We start from the raw sequence: 12,032 nt of genomic DNA on the forward strand, positions 1-12,032 counted from the left end.
GGCCCGAGAGCCCCTGAGCCCAGCTCTGCGTGGGCAGGCGGGAGCCCTACCGCGAAGGCCTCGGGGCTTGGCGGTGGGAGTCTTTTCGGTCCCGGCCATCTGGTCACACCTCTCCCCTAGGCCATCTGGTTGCACCCAATGCTTTCCTATGGAGCGAACAGATGGCCGGGCTTCCTGGAAGTCCCGATGACGTGCCATTTGCCTCCCGGATCCCAGCCAGAGCTTCAGGAGGTCTGGCACGTTCGCGCCTAGGGTCCCCTGAGCCTCACGGTGTGCGCAGGTTCCCAGAAAGAGGGATAGCCTTCCTCCGGATTACTAGGGGCAGGGAATGCATGGGATACCCCTCCCGGGCTGGCGGTTCTCTGCCGGTGATCAGATGGGCTATGCTTGGAAGACACCTCTCCTCTGCCCGGGATGGGCTCCATGGGTCCCCGGCAGTCCTCCCTCTGGGCATCCGGGCTGGAGAGCTCCGGTGGTCCTCCCCATGCCTGCGGCCCAGCGTGTGGTTTCAGAGCTCCCCGGAGCCCTGCAGCCCAGGAGCCCTGCAGACCCTGAGCCCTGCCGCCCCGCAGCCATGCTGACATGGAGCCCTGTCGCCCTGGAGCCCTGCAGCCCTGGAGCCCTGCAGCCTCGGAGTCCTGTAGCCCCGGAGCCCTGCAATGGCAGATGGGAGCCCTCCCGCGAAGGCTCAAAGTAGGCAGATTGGCGTAATTTCGGTCACGGCCATCTGGTCGCACCTTTCCCCTTGGCCATTTGGTCGCACCCAATGCTTTCCAATGGGGTGACCAGATGGCCGGGCTTCCCTGGAAGTCCCGATGAGGGGCCATTCGCCTCCCTGATCCCAGCGAGGGCTCCATGAGGTCGGGCACGCCTGCACCTTGGGTCACTTCCGCCACTCGGTGCACGCAGTTTCCCAGAGAGAGGGGTAGCCTTCCTCCGGATTACTAGGGGCAGGGTATGCCGGGACACCCTGCCTGGGCTGGCGGTTCTCTGCCAGGGACCAGATGGACTGTGCCCGGGCAACACCTCCCTAGGCATCCGGGGTTACCTCCTCCGGCCCGCGGCATGGCAAAGTGCCCAGGAAGGGCTCCATTGGTCCTGCGCAGTCCTCCCACCTGCACCTGAAGCCCAGCAGCCGGGCTCTCTCCGATCCCCGAGCCCTGTGTGGGCAGGCGGGAGCCCCACAGTGAAGGCCTCAGGGCGGGCAGATGGGAGTCCTTTCAGTCCTGGCCATCTGGTCGCACCCGTATGCTTTCCTATGAGGTGACTAGATGGCCGGGCTTCCCTGGAAGTCCCGATGAGATGCCATTCGCCTCCCGGATCCCAGCCAGGGCTCCAGGAGGTCGGGCACATTCGTGCCTAGGGTCCCTGGAGCCTTGCGGTGCACACAGGTTCCCAGAAAGAGGGGTAGCCTTCCTTCGGATTAATAGGGACAAGGTACTCTGGGACCCCTCTTGGCCTAGCGATCCTCAGCCGGCAGCTGGACATGCCTGGATGCCACCCCAGCCCTGGGTCTGTCCCTGGGCATGCCACGTGGCAGGATGCCCTGGATGGGGTCTGGCAGACCCTGGGCTCTGTCCTGGGTCCTGCCGCATGGCAGGGTGCCTGGGACAGGGTCCGGAGGGCCCAGGGAGGTGTCCCATGTGCCTACGGGCCTGGTAGCCCCTGCTGGGTCAAGGGGCCGGGCCCGGGTCGGGTACTCCAGCACTTGGTCCTGTCCCCATTCTGCGGCACTGCCAAAGCCCCGGGACGGGGTTCTGTGGTGCCCGGGGAGCCTCCCCTTGCTTGGCTGGGCTCAGGAGCTCCGGCCGGGGCCCCTGAGGGCCCTAGAGAGGACGGCCTCCCCACCCCGGGCTCCATCCTAGGTCCTGCCGTGTGGCAGGGAACCCGGGACAGGGTACGGAGGCCCCGGGGAGGCTTCCCCTGTGCCTCCGGACCTGGGAGCCCCGGCTGGCTCCAGGGGCCCCGCCGGGCCCCGTGTCTGGTGCTCCGGCCCTGGGCCCTGTCCCCTGGCCTGTGGCACTGCCAAAGCCCCAGGACAGGGTTCCGTGGTGCCAGGGGAGCCTCCCCTTGCTTGGCTGGGTTCAGGAGCTCTGTCCGGGGCCCCGGGGAGGGTGGCCTCCCCACCCCAGGCTCTTTCTTCGGTCCTGCGGGATGGTGTCCGGCGGGCCCGGGGAGGCTTCCCCTGCACCTCCAGGTCTGGGAGCCCCGGCTGGGTCCAGGGGCCCAGCTGGGGCCCCGTGTCAGACAGCAGGATGGTGGCCATGGAAGTCAGAATCTGCTAAGGAGTGTGTAACAACTCACCTGCCGAATCAACTAGCCCTGAAAATGGATGGCGCTGGAGCGTCGGGCCCATACCCAGCCGTCACCGGTGCTGAGAGCTGCGGGGGCTAAGCCGCGATGAGTAAGAGGGCTGCTACAGTGAGCACGCAAGCCGGGGGCGAGGGCCCAAGTGGAGCTGCCGCAGGTGCAGATCTTGGTGGTAGTAGCAAATATTCAAACGAGAACTTTGAAGGCCGAAGTGGAGAAGGATTCCATGTGAAAAGCAGTTGAACATAGGTAATTCGGTCTTAAGAGATGGGTGAGCACCGTTCTGAAGGGATTTGTGATGGCCTCCGTTGCCCTCGGCCGATCGAAAGGGAGACGGGTTCAGATCTCCGAACCCGGAGTGGCGGAGATGGGCACTCTCGCGGCGTCCAGTGCGGTATAGCAAACGATCCCAGAGGGAGACCCGGGGAGAGTTCTCTTTTCTTTGTGAAAGGCAGGGCGCCCTGGAATGGGTTTGCCTCGAGAGAGGGGCCTGAACCTTGGAAAGCGTTGCCGTTCCGGCTGCGTCTGGTGAGCTCTTCCTGGTCCTTGAAAATCTGAGGGAGATGGTGTAAATCTCGCACCAGGCTGTAGCCATATCCGCAACAGGTCTCCAAGGTGAACAGCCTCTGGCATGTTGGAACAATGTAGGTAAGGGAAGTCGGCAAGTCAGATCCGTAACTTCAGGATAAGGATTGGCTCGAAGGGCTGGGTCGATCGGGCTGGGGCACGAAGCGGGGCTGGGCGCGTGCCGCGGCTGGATGAGTCTTCTCCCTCCGGGGTGGCAACAACTCTGGACGTGAGACGGGCCCTTCCTGTGGATCGCCCCAGCTGTGGTGGTCACCTCTCCCCGTGCCCCCTCCCTGGGGGCGCGGGCCAGCGTTTTGCCTCGGTAGGTGCCTACCAGCTGACTTAGAACTGGGGCGGACCAGGGGAATCCGACTGTTTAATTAAAACAAAGCATCGCGAAGGACGGAGACGGGTGTTGACGCAATGCGATTTCTGCCTAGTGCTCGGAATTTCAAAGTGAAGAAATTCAATGAAGCGTGGGTAAACGGCGGGAGTAACTATGACTCTCTTAGAACCCATTCTCAGTCATAGTGGCCTTTACCTCCAAGTGGTCCTGCTGGTAACTGCTCCATAGGACTGGACTCTGTGGAGGGAAGTCTATGGAGACAGGCTAAACAAGGTACTATCATGGCTGGGAGCGTGATAGAGAGAAATGGCGCAGGGATAACTGTAACTCTCTTAACCTATTCTCAGTTGCAGTGACCTTCACCCTTGTGGTCCCACCGGTAATTGACTCTTTAGTACGGACTCTGTGGAGGAAGTATATGGAGGAAGGCCAAACAAGGTTTTAGAGAAGTGGCAGTTCCTGGTTAAACAAAACCCCTTTAAGATGGCGAAAGGGGGCGCTGTCTTTTCAAAAAACCTCCTCCTTACTAACTTACCGGACTTGACAAACTGGCTACGCTCTCCAACTCCCAGTTCCGTGAGGACAGCATGCATTTAGTGGCTGTACTCCGGAGCAAGTGTTGATGTTGGAAGCGAATTACGCTGATGGGAAGCACAATTAATAACCCAGAAGGGGCCACCGTATGGTGGTACAAAATAGTCAACTGCCTTGTCATCTAATTAGTGATGTGCATGAATGGATGAGTGAGACTCCCACTGTCCCTACCTACTATCTAGCGAAACCACAGCCAAGGGAACGGGCTTGGTAGAATCAGCGGGGAAAGAAGTCTAACGAGCTTGACTCTAGTATGGCACTGTGAAGAGACATGAGAGATGTAGGATAAGTGGGAGGCCCTAGGGCCGCTGGTGAAATACCACTACTCTTGTTTTATCACTTATCCGGTGAGGCGGCGGGCGAGCCCCTTGGGGCACTTGCTTCAGGCACAACACGCTCCGGGAACAGTGGCAGGTGGGGAGTTTGCCGGTGGCGGTACACCTGTCAAACGATAACGCAGGTGTCCTAAGGCGAGCTCAGGGAAGACAGAAACCTCCCGCGGAGCAGAAGGGCAAAAGCTAGCTTGATCTCGATTTTCAGTATGAATACAGACCGTGAAAGCGGTGCCTCACGATCCTTCTAACTTTTTTGAGTTTCAAGCAGGAGGTGTCAGAAAAGTTACCACAGGGATAACTGGCTTGTGGGAGCCAAGCGTTTATAGCGACACCGCTTTTTGATCCTTCGATGTTGGCTCTTCCTATCATTGTGAAGCAGAATTCACCAAGCGTTGGATTGTTCACCCACTAATAGGGAACATGAGCTGGGTTTAGACCTTCGTGAGAGAGGTTAGTTTTACCATACTGCGGAGAATGAGATTTTGGTATCAATTTATGATCGAATTAATAGTTTATCTCATTCGATTTTGGACCGATAATATCTGTCATTGAGTAAAAGACGACTACCACACAAGTTTAGTTAAATCCCATTAAATGACGCCACTCTGAAAAACCACTTACAACTGGTAAAGTTTTAGGGTTTTATATAAAAGTCAAATTTAAATGCAAATTACAATCTTCTCAAGATAAATCTCAAGTATACAAAATACAAAATCAGTTCCTTAATCAGCAATTTAAAGTTTCGATGTAGAGTGGTTCCTTTGCGTCATCTATAGAAAGAGAAAATAATCAAGTTAAATCTGTCCCTACTCTATACTAGGTGACATCCCTATTTCGCAAGTTCCTTGGTATCCTAAAAAGGTGTCAGCAGTTTGACTTCCAAAGAAGTTCAAACTCTCTTAGCCTCTAAAGGTAACTTGAGTTTAAGAAGCAGTACCCTCTCTGCCTACCCATCCGCTCTTCTTAGGGTCCTCGGCCTACTGCTCCCTTGCGCTCTGATCTCTCTCAGCGCATCTGCTCAAGGCATCTACCCTTGCCTTTGCATTGAGCAATTCGCCTCGCTGTTCCTAACCTCCAACTGCCAATTGCTACCTCCTCCCCGGGGTGCTGTCCCTAAAATACACAATCACAGTGTGGGTGGAACGCCCCTTGACGCCCACCTCGGACTTTCCCCGATGATGTCAGTTTCTGGCTCTTTCCATTACTTCATTTCTTCTCGTCGTCCGTTAGGTTGACCCTTCTCTTTTAGATGTCATCTTCATCTTCTCGTTGGCGACTTTTAGTTGACACTTTCATCCAAAGTCAAATAACCTTAAACAAGACCTTAACATTATAACTCTTTCTTTGACCTTACGAGATCCTGTGAATGGTCATTCGAAAACAAAGCTCAAATTCCAATCGCCTCCTCTCATGTTTAGGCAATAAACTTCGTTCGACATTTGCCATCTTAAATCTAACAAATGCTAGACTCTTCGGCTCGCACCTTCATGTGAAGACTATTCACGACTCCTGTGAGTCCACTAAATTACATACATGGACTACACTCTTGCGAACCCTTGGTCATTCAGGTTATAATCACAAATGACCTAAACTCTTCTAGTATTCCTACAAACTTCTTCTACACAATATAACCTTTAGCATACATTTTAAATGTGAACGCTTTTAGCAAATACTTCGTTCATGTGTGAATACATCTTAGCTAAAATACAATTTCGTAGAGTATAACTTAATACATAGAATATAAAGTACATAAGATATAACCCTATACATGGAACATAACTTTATACTCTCATTGATTACATCGTTATGTGTATGCTCCTTGCACGTTTCTCCATGTTACATTTCTCTTGCCGTTTCTGCATTTAAAGTTACCCATGTACATGAATTCTACTCTGCACGTTCTACTGTTCATAAGCATTTCTACATTAGCCCACTACGTATACGGCCTTCTAAATCTAATACATTCTAAAGTGAATATAGTTATACATTTCCTATACCACGTTATCCCTTCTGTTGAACTTCATGCTATAGATGTCAACTTTATATCCGATATACATTTCATTCCTACGTTTACACGATATGCCTCTAAATATGGCCTATACATAATTCCTATTCAAATTTGCGCTCTCTCAGTCCCCCCTTTGATGACTTTTAGGAGTCATCACTAAAAGCAATTTGAATAACACCTTTTAAACCGAACTAGTTACATCATTCCCTCTTTTCATCATTTCCAAGGCTCTCAAGCTTTTATACTGTTGATCTTGTATAACAGCTAATTTCCTTTCTTGTTCTCTCATCGTTCTTTGTAACCGGTTCGCCTTATACCATTTATATAATTTCACAAATCCTAACAATGAGATTATACAAATTAATACTATTAATACAGGTTTTAATATGTACCATATAATATTTTTGCCAAGGTTGGCAAACCAACTCCCAACTTTTCCTACTCCATTACCCACTTTTTCCCAAACATTTATTTTTGTCAAATCTTCTATTTCTTGATGAATCTGTGTAATGTTTCTTATAACCTTCTCAAGTGGTTTTGAATTATCAGGAATATAAGTACAACATTCCTGAACCTTCAAAGCCTTACAAACTCCGCCTTCTTTTGCTAATATCACATCAAGAGCAAGTCGATTCTGAAGAACCATTGCTCTGATCGATTGCATCTCACCTTCTATTAACATTAATGACCTTGCAGTACTCGCAGATAATCTATCCACGACTGTAGCTAGTCTCCTGATCTTAACATCGTTAAGTATTAAACCCAACATAGGAAACATCGCTCCAAATACGTCTCCTACTATTTCTGCATCTCCTACTTCCCTTTTCGTTCTTGTCGAAGCCTTTCTTTCTATTACCGCTAAATCCTTTGCATGATATATTTTGGGGAAGACAATTGCCAAGTAACACGAACCATACCAATTGTCAGGCAGTTTTACATAGGCATTTCTCCCACATACAAAATATACATTAGGAATAGCCTGCATCCCTTTCATAAAATCCTTCGTGTAGTACTCTAATTTAAAAGAGTGCTCACAACTAACTTCACCTACGAATTCACTCTCATAATATGTCTTGCTTCGAGTTAAACATAATTTTCCTTTCTGCGTTCTATCCAAAGCTATTGGACCATTGCTTCCTTTCTTTTTATGTGCCTTCTCTTCTTCTGTCCAATCAGTTTTCCACTGTCCTGACATTTTTAATATCTTTTGCCTTCTGTATCGGTCATCTACTTGTCCTATAAACCTTTTCTCAATCTCTGACACTTTGCAAGTCAGATTATTTCTACGTGCGTATGATGTATCTAATGTATCCCAAGGAAGAAAGAACTTGGCTAGTCTATCCTCCTTTTTGTAATAGTCCCACTTATTCATTTGCTTATAATTCGGAACTTCAGGCAGTACCGAATCATAATTCGAAAAGTAGTACTCGAATCCTTCTCTACCATAAAATATACTAAGCAGTAAACTACATGTTATCCCATAAGTTAATGGGAGATGATGATATCTAATGCCCTCGTCTACAGAAGTCGGTAATTGCATACATACATAGCAATCTTTGGCCTCCATGGCATCGATATATTTGTATAATAGTTTAGCATATGCGTTTGACCTAAAGTTTCCCTGTGACTCATCTACATGTAATCTACGAACTTCATCTGCTAGTAACGCCTTTCCACGTATAACATTGCTCTCCTCCTTCTTTCCCACAAGAGCAGGTTTCAAAGTCGTTACAATTTTAACATCTGCTATTTCCTTATCTGTTTCATGTCCTATTATGTATGATATTGTCACTACTGTAATTATGAGAAATATTACTACAGCTATAAGTGTACCTATTATACATCTAGCTTTTCTGTTTGGGTTGCCGTTCTCCATGTTGTCAAAAACAGCGCAACTCTTTCCTTTGCGAAAAAGTTTTTCAGTTCAGTCCTTAGTTTGCCTTGTTTTCTTCTCAGTTTGTAAAGTGCTCTTTATCAACAAAAAGTCTCTTTCTCGCAACAATGTCTCTTTATTTTAACAACAGACAACCCTAACCCTTCTCCGTCCTCTAAATGTAATCCCTATTTTTATTCTTCTTTCCACTCGGCGCTAGGTTATCTTCTTCTTTATAACATAGGTACAAAAGTCTCTTATGCATCAACAATTATTTTCGGACCTGCAGCTTTCACAACAATAATTAATAGTTCGAAACGAATAACTTTTTCTTCTTCTTCTGTCATCTGCTGACCAGCTGTTGGAAACTGTAATCTCTTTAGCACTAGATCTTGAATTTTACTCAAACGTGGGGGTATGGGAAGTGTGAAAGTCAGTAACCCCTCAGTCTCGAGTCCAGGTGCCAACATCCATATCTCCACCGTCACAACTGGATCGTGAGTGGTTACTTTCACACTCTTCACTCTCCCAGATTTCTGTCCCCAATACATCTGCTAGATAAGTCCATTCTGGGGTGGCGTACCTTCTGCAGGGCACACGTACCCTCTCTGACCTTCGTGGACTCTCAGTTCCTGAGTCTGTCGTTTCTTCCTCCTGATCCGATTCTTCAGCGATCGGGACAAGAGTCCTTTCTTGCTTTTCTTCCGAGCTTGGCCTTCTCTTTCTCTCCGGCCAACTGGCTTCGTTACTCCTTGTCTTTCTGCTCCTTGTTCTTGGACCAGTCTCTTGGTCACTCTCAGCTTGTTCAGTTTCTGATTCAGTTTCCCAGTTACTGTCTTCTCCTGAGACGACTTCGGTCTTGCTCGTCTCTTGCCCTTCGTCGACTTGTTCTGTCACAATTTCAGCCTCTTCGATCACCTCTACAGCTTGGCTTTCCCCCTCTATGGTTTCTCCACTTTCCGCTGGATTCTCATCCGAGAGAGTAGCTGTTTCTTCTAGAGGTGTTGGCACTCTTCGGGTGTGTGAAGCATGTATCCAGTTCGGCAGGCCTCCACACTTCACCGCAGTATTTGTGACAAGTATGACTTGAAACGGTCCTCTCCAGCGCACGTCTAAGCAGTTCTTCCTTACATGCTTCTTCACCAAGACCCAGTCTCCAGGACTCAGGTCATGGCACAAGTCTTGTACTGATGGAACCTCTGCAGCCTGGACCTGGAGGGACACAGAATTAATGGCATCAGATAGTCCCTTGCAGTAGTCCAAGATCAAGTCGTCTGTGATGTTCACTAGCGCTGCAGTCGGAACCGATGGCAATCTCATAGCTCTCCCCATTAGCACTTCATGTGGAGAGAGGCCTGTTTTCCTATCAGGTGTGCTACGTATGCTCATAAGAACCGCTGGAAGTGCGTCTGGCCAACTCAGGGACGTCGATGAACAAACTTTAGCCAATCTGGACTTGATTGTACTGTTGATCTGCTCTACAATCCCTGAAGCTTCTGGTCGATAGCTGCAGTGTAACTTTTGATCAATTTTCAAAGCTGAGCACAACATTTTCACTATTTCGCTATTGAAATGAGTTCCTCTGTCCGATTCTAAAGAGGATGGCACCCCAAATCTCGGTATCAACTCTCTAAGTAACAGCTTCGCTACTGTAAGTGTATCGCATCTACGTGTAGGGTAAGCCTCAACCCATCTAGAAAATATGCAAACAATCACTAAAACGTATCTGAGTCTGTTGCATGGAGGCATTTCTATAAAATCAAGCTGCATTCGATTGAAAGGCCCCCCAGACCTTCCTATGTGACTCAATGTAACTGGTGTTCTCTTTCCCACGTTGAGTTGTTGACAGATCGCACATCGCTGACATACTGCTTCGGCCGCTACTCTAAACTTAGGATTGAACCACGTTTGTCTGAATACTCTCACCATGGCATCTCTACCTATGTGTGCTGATCCATGCAATTTCCTTGCCATTGGACTAACAAGTTCATTTGGTAAAACTGCCCTCCCATCGGCAGATACCCAAAAATTCATCTCGCTTTTCTCACAACCCGCTGTTTCCCAGCCCTTTTTCTCATTATCTGGTGCATTCTCTTGGACACTCCTTAACTCATCCCATGTATCTACCGTGTCTAATAACATCGTCAATTCAGTTCTTTCTTGAATTCCCCCCACTTTCACATCAGTGTGAGAATATCCCTGTTCAGCACAATAACGTGCTACTTCATCTGCATAGCGGTTGCCTTGCGACACAAAGTCTACATTTTTAGTGTGCGCGGCACACTTGACAACGGCTATGGCTGACGGACCTTGCAATGCATCTAACAGTAGTCTCACGAATTCTCCATTCCTAATGGGAGAACCCGAGGAGGTCATGTAACCTCTTTGAGACCATAACTGCCCATAATCGTGAACTACCCCGAAACCATACTGGCTATCGGTGTATATGGTGACTCGAAGTTTGTCGCCTGCTAAGCAAGCACGAGTCAAAGCAACAATTTCAGCTACCTGTGCGGAGTGTACTCCTTCCAGGCAAGCGGCTTCTACAACTCTGGTAATCGTGCAAACTGCATAAGCTGCTCTCAGCTGACCGATATCGTCTCTTACGCATGAACCATCAACAAAGAAAATTTCATCAGGGTCAGTCAATGGCTCATCTACGATATCGGGTCTCGGTTTGGTGCATAGTTCAGTCACATCGAGGCAGTCATGATCTGTACAAATTTCGTCTTCCACTTCATTTGGAAGTGGCATCAAAGTAGCAGGATTCAAGACGGAGCATCTTTTTAGGGTCACATTCTCGGCAGCCAGTATGACTTGCTCGTAGCGTGTGAGCCTGCTATTCGTCAGATGCTGAGTCTTAGTCCTGGTCATTAACAATTCCACAGAATGCGGTACATACACCACTAACTGATGTCCCATCACTACGCTTTCTGATCTCTCAATGCTGACACCCGTTGCAGCTACGGATTTGAGACATCCGGGCAACGCTACGGCTACTGGATCTAATGTAGCCGAAAAATACGCCACTGGCCTACGCGCATCTCCGTGGATCTGAGCTAGTACTGCTAAAGCGCATCCCTCTCTTTCGCAGCAGTAAAGCAAAAATGGTTTGGTGTAATCAGGCATTCCCAAAGCCGGGGCGCGACATAAGTCCTCCCTCAGCTGCAAAAATGCCATCAAACAATCTTTGTCCCATGGTACCGGATCACTCACTCCTTTGTGCGTCAGTTGTAATAAAGGTTTTGCCTTCAGTGAGAAGTTGGCTATCCACTGTCGACAATAACCAACCATGCCTAGAAACATTCTGACCTCTCTTTGTGTTGTAGGCGCGTTCATTTTCATAATCGCCTCTATTCTGTCTGGAGACACCTTCCGTTTTCCCTTTTCGATCCTGTGGCCCAAGTATTGCACTTCAGTCTGACAATATTGCAATTTACTTGGAGACACCTTATGCCCATTCTCGGCCAAGTGATTTAACAAGGTTATGGTGTCTACTCTGCAAGCTTCTTCTGTTTCTGACGCAACTAGGAGGTCGTCTATGTACTGGACTAGAACTGAGTTCTTGGGCAGTACTAGACTTTCAAGATTTCTCTTTAAAAGCTGGTTAAAGATCGATGGGCTTTCTGTATACCCCTGAGGGATACGACACCATGTTAAGACGCGATCTTCCAGCTTAAAAGCGAAAAGATACTGGCTCTCTTCATCTAAAGGAATCGAAAAGAAAGCCTGGCACAAATCTATCACGGTGAACCATTCAGCTTGGAACGGTATCTGAAATAATATCACTGATGGATTCGGTACCACTGGACAACATGAGACAACAATATTATTAATCTTTCGAAGATCCTGCACTATTCTGTACTTTCCACTAGGTTTCTGCAAACCCATGATCGGTGAGTTACATGGACTACCCACGATCTCCTTCAATATTCCCTGTTTAATCATGGATTCGATCACAGGCTTTATTCCTGCAATCGTCTCCGGTGTCAACTTATA

At 48.8% G+C, this 12,032-nt stretch overlaps 1 pseudogene; it reads left to right on the top strand.

Annotated features, from left to right (window-relative positions):
• Positions 1-2,945: 2,945 nt before the first annotated feature.
• On the top strand, positions 2,946-4,888 carry LOC147731759 (28S ribosomal RNA; annotated as a pseudogene).
• The last annotated feature ends 7,144 nt before the right edge of the window (positions 4,889-12,032 follow it).

This window comes from Lissotriton vulgaris, chromosome 2_1, assembly GCF_964263255.1.
Source record: "Lissotriton vulgaris chromosome 2_1, aLisVul1.2, whole genome shotgun sequence".
Taxonomy (NCBI): domain Eukaryota; kingdom Metazoa; phylum Chordata; class Amphibia; order Caudata; family Salamandridae; genus Lissotriton; species Lissotriton vulgaris.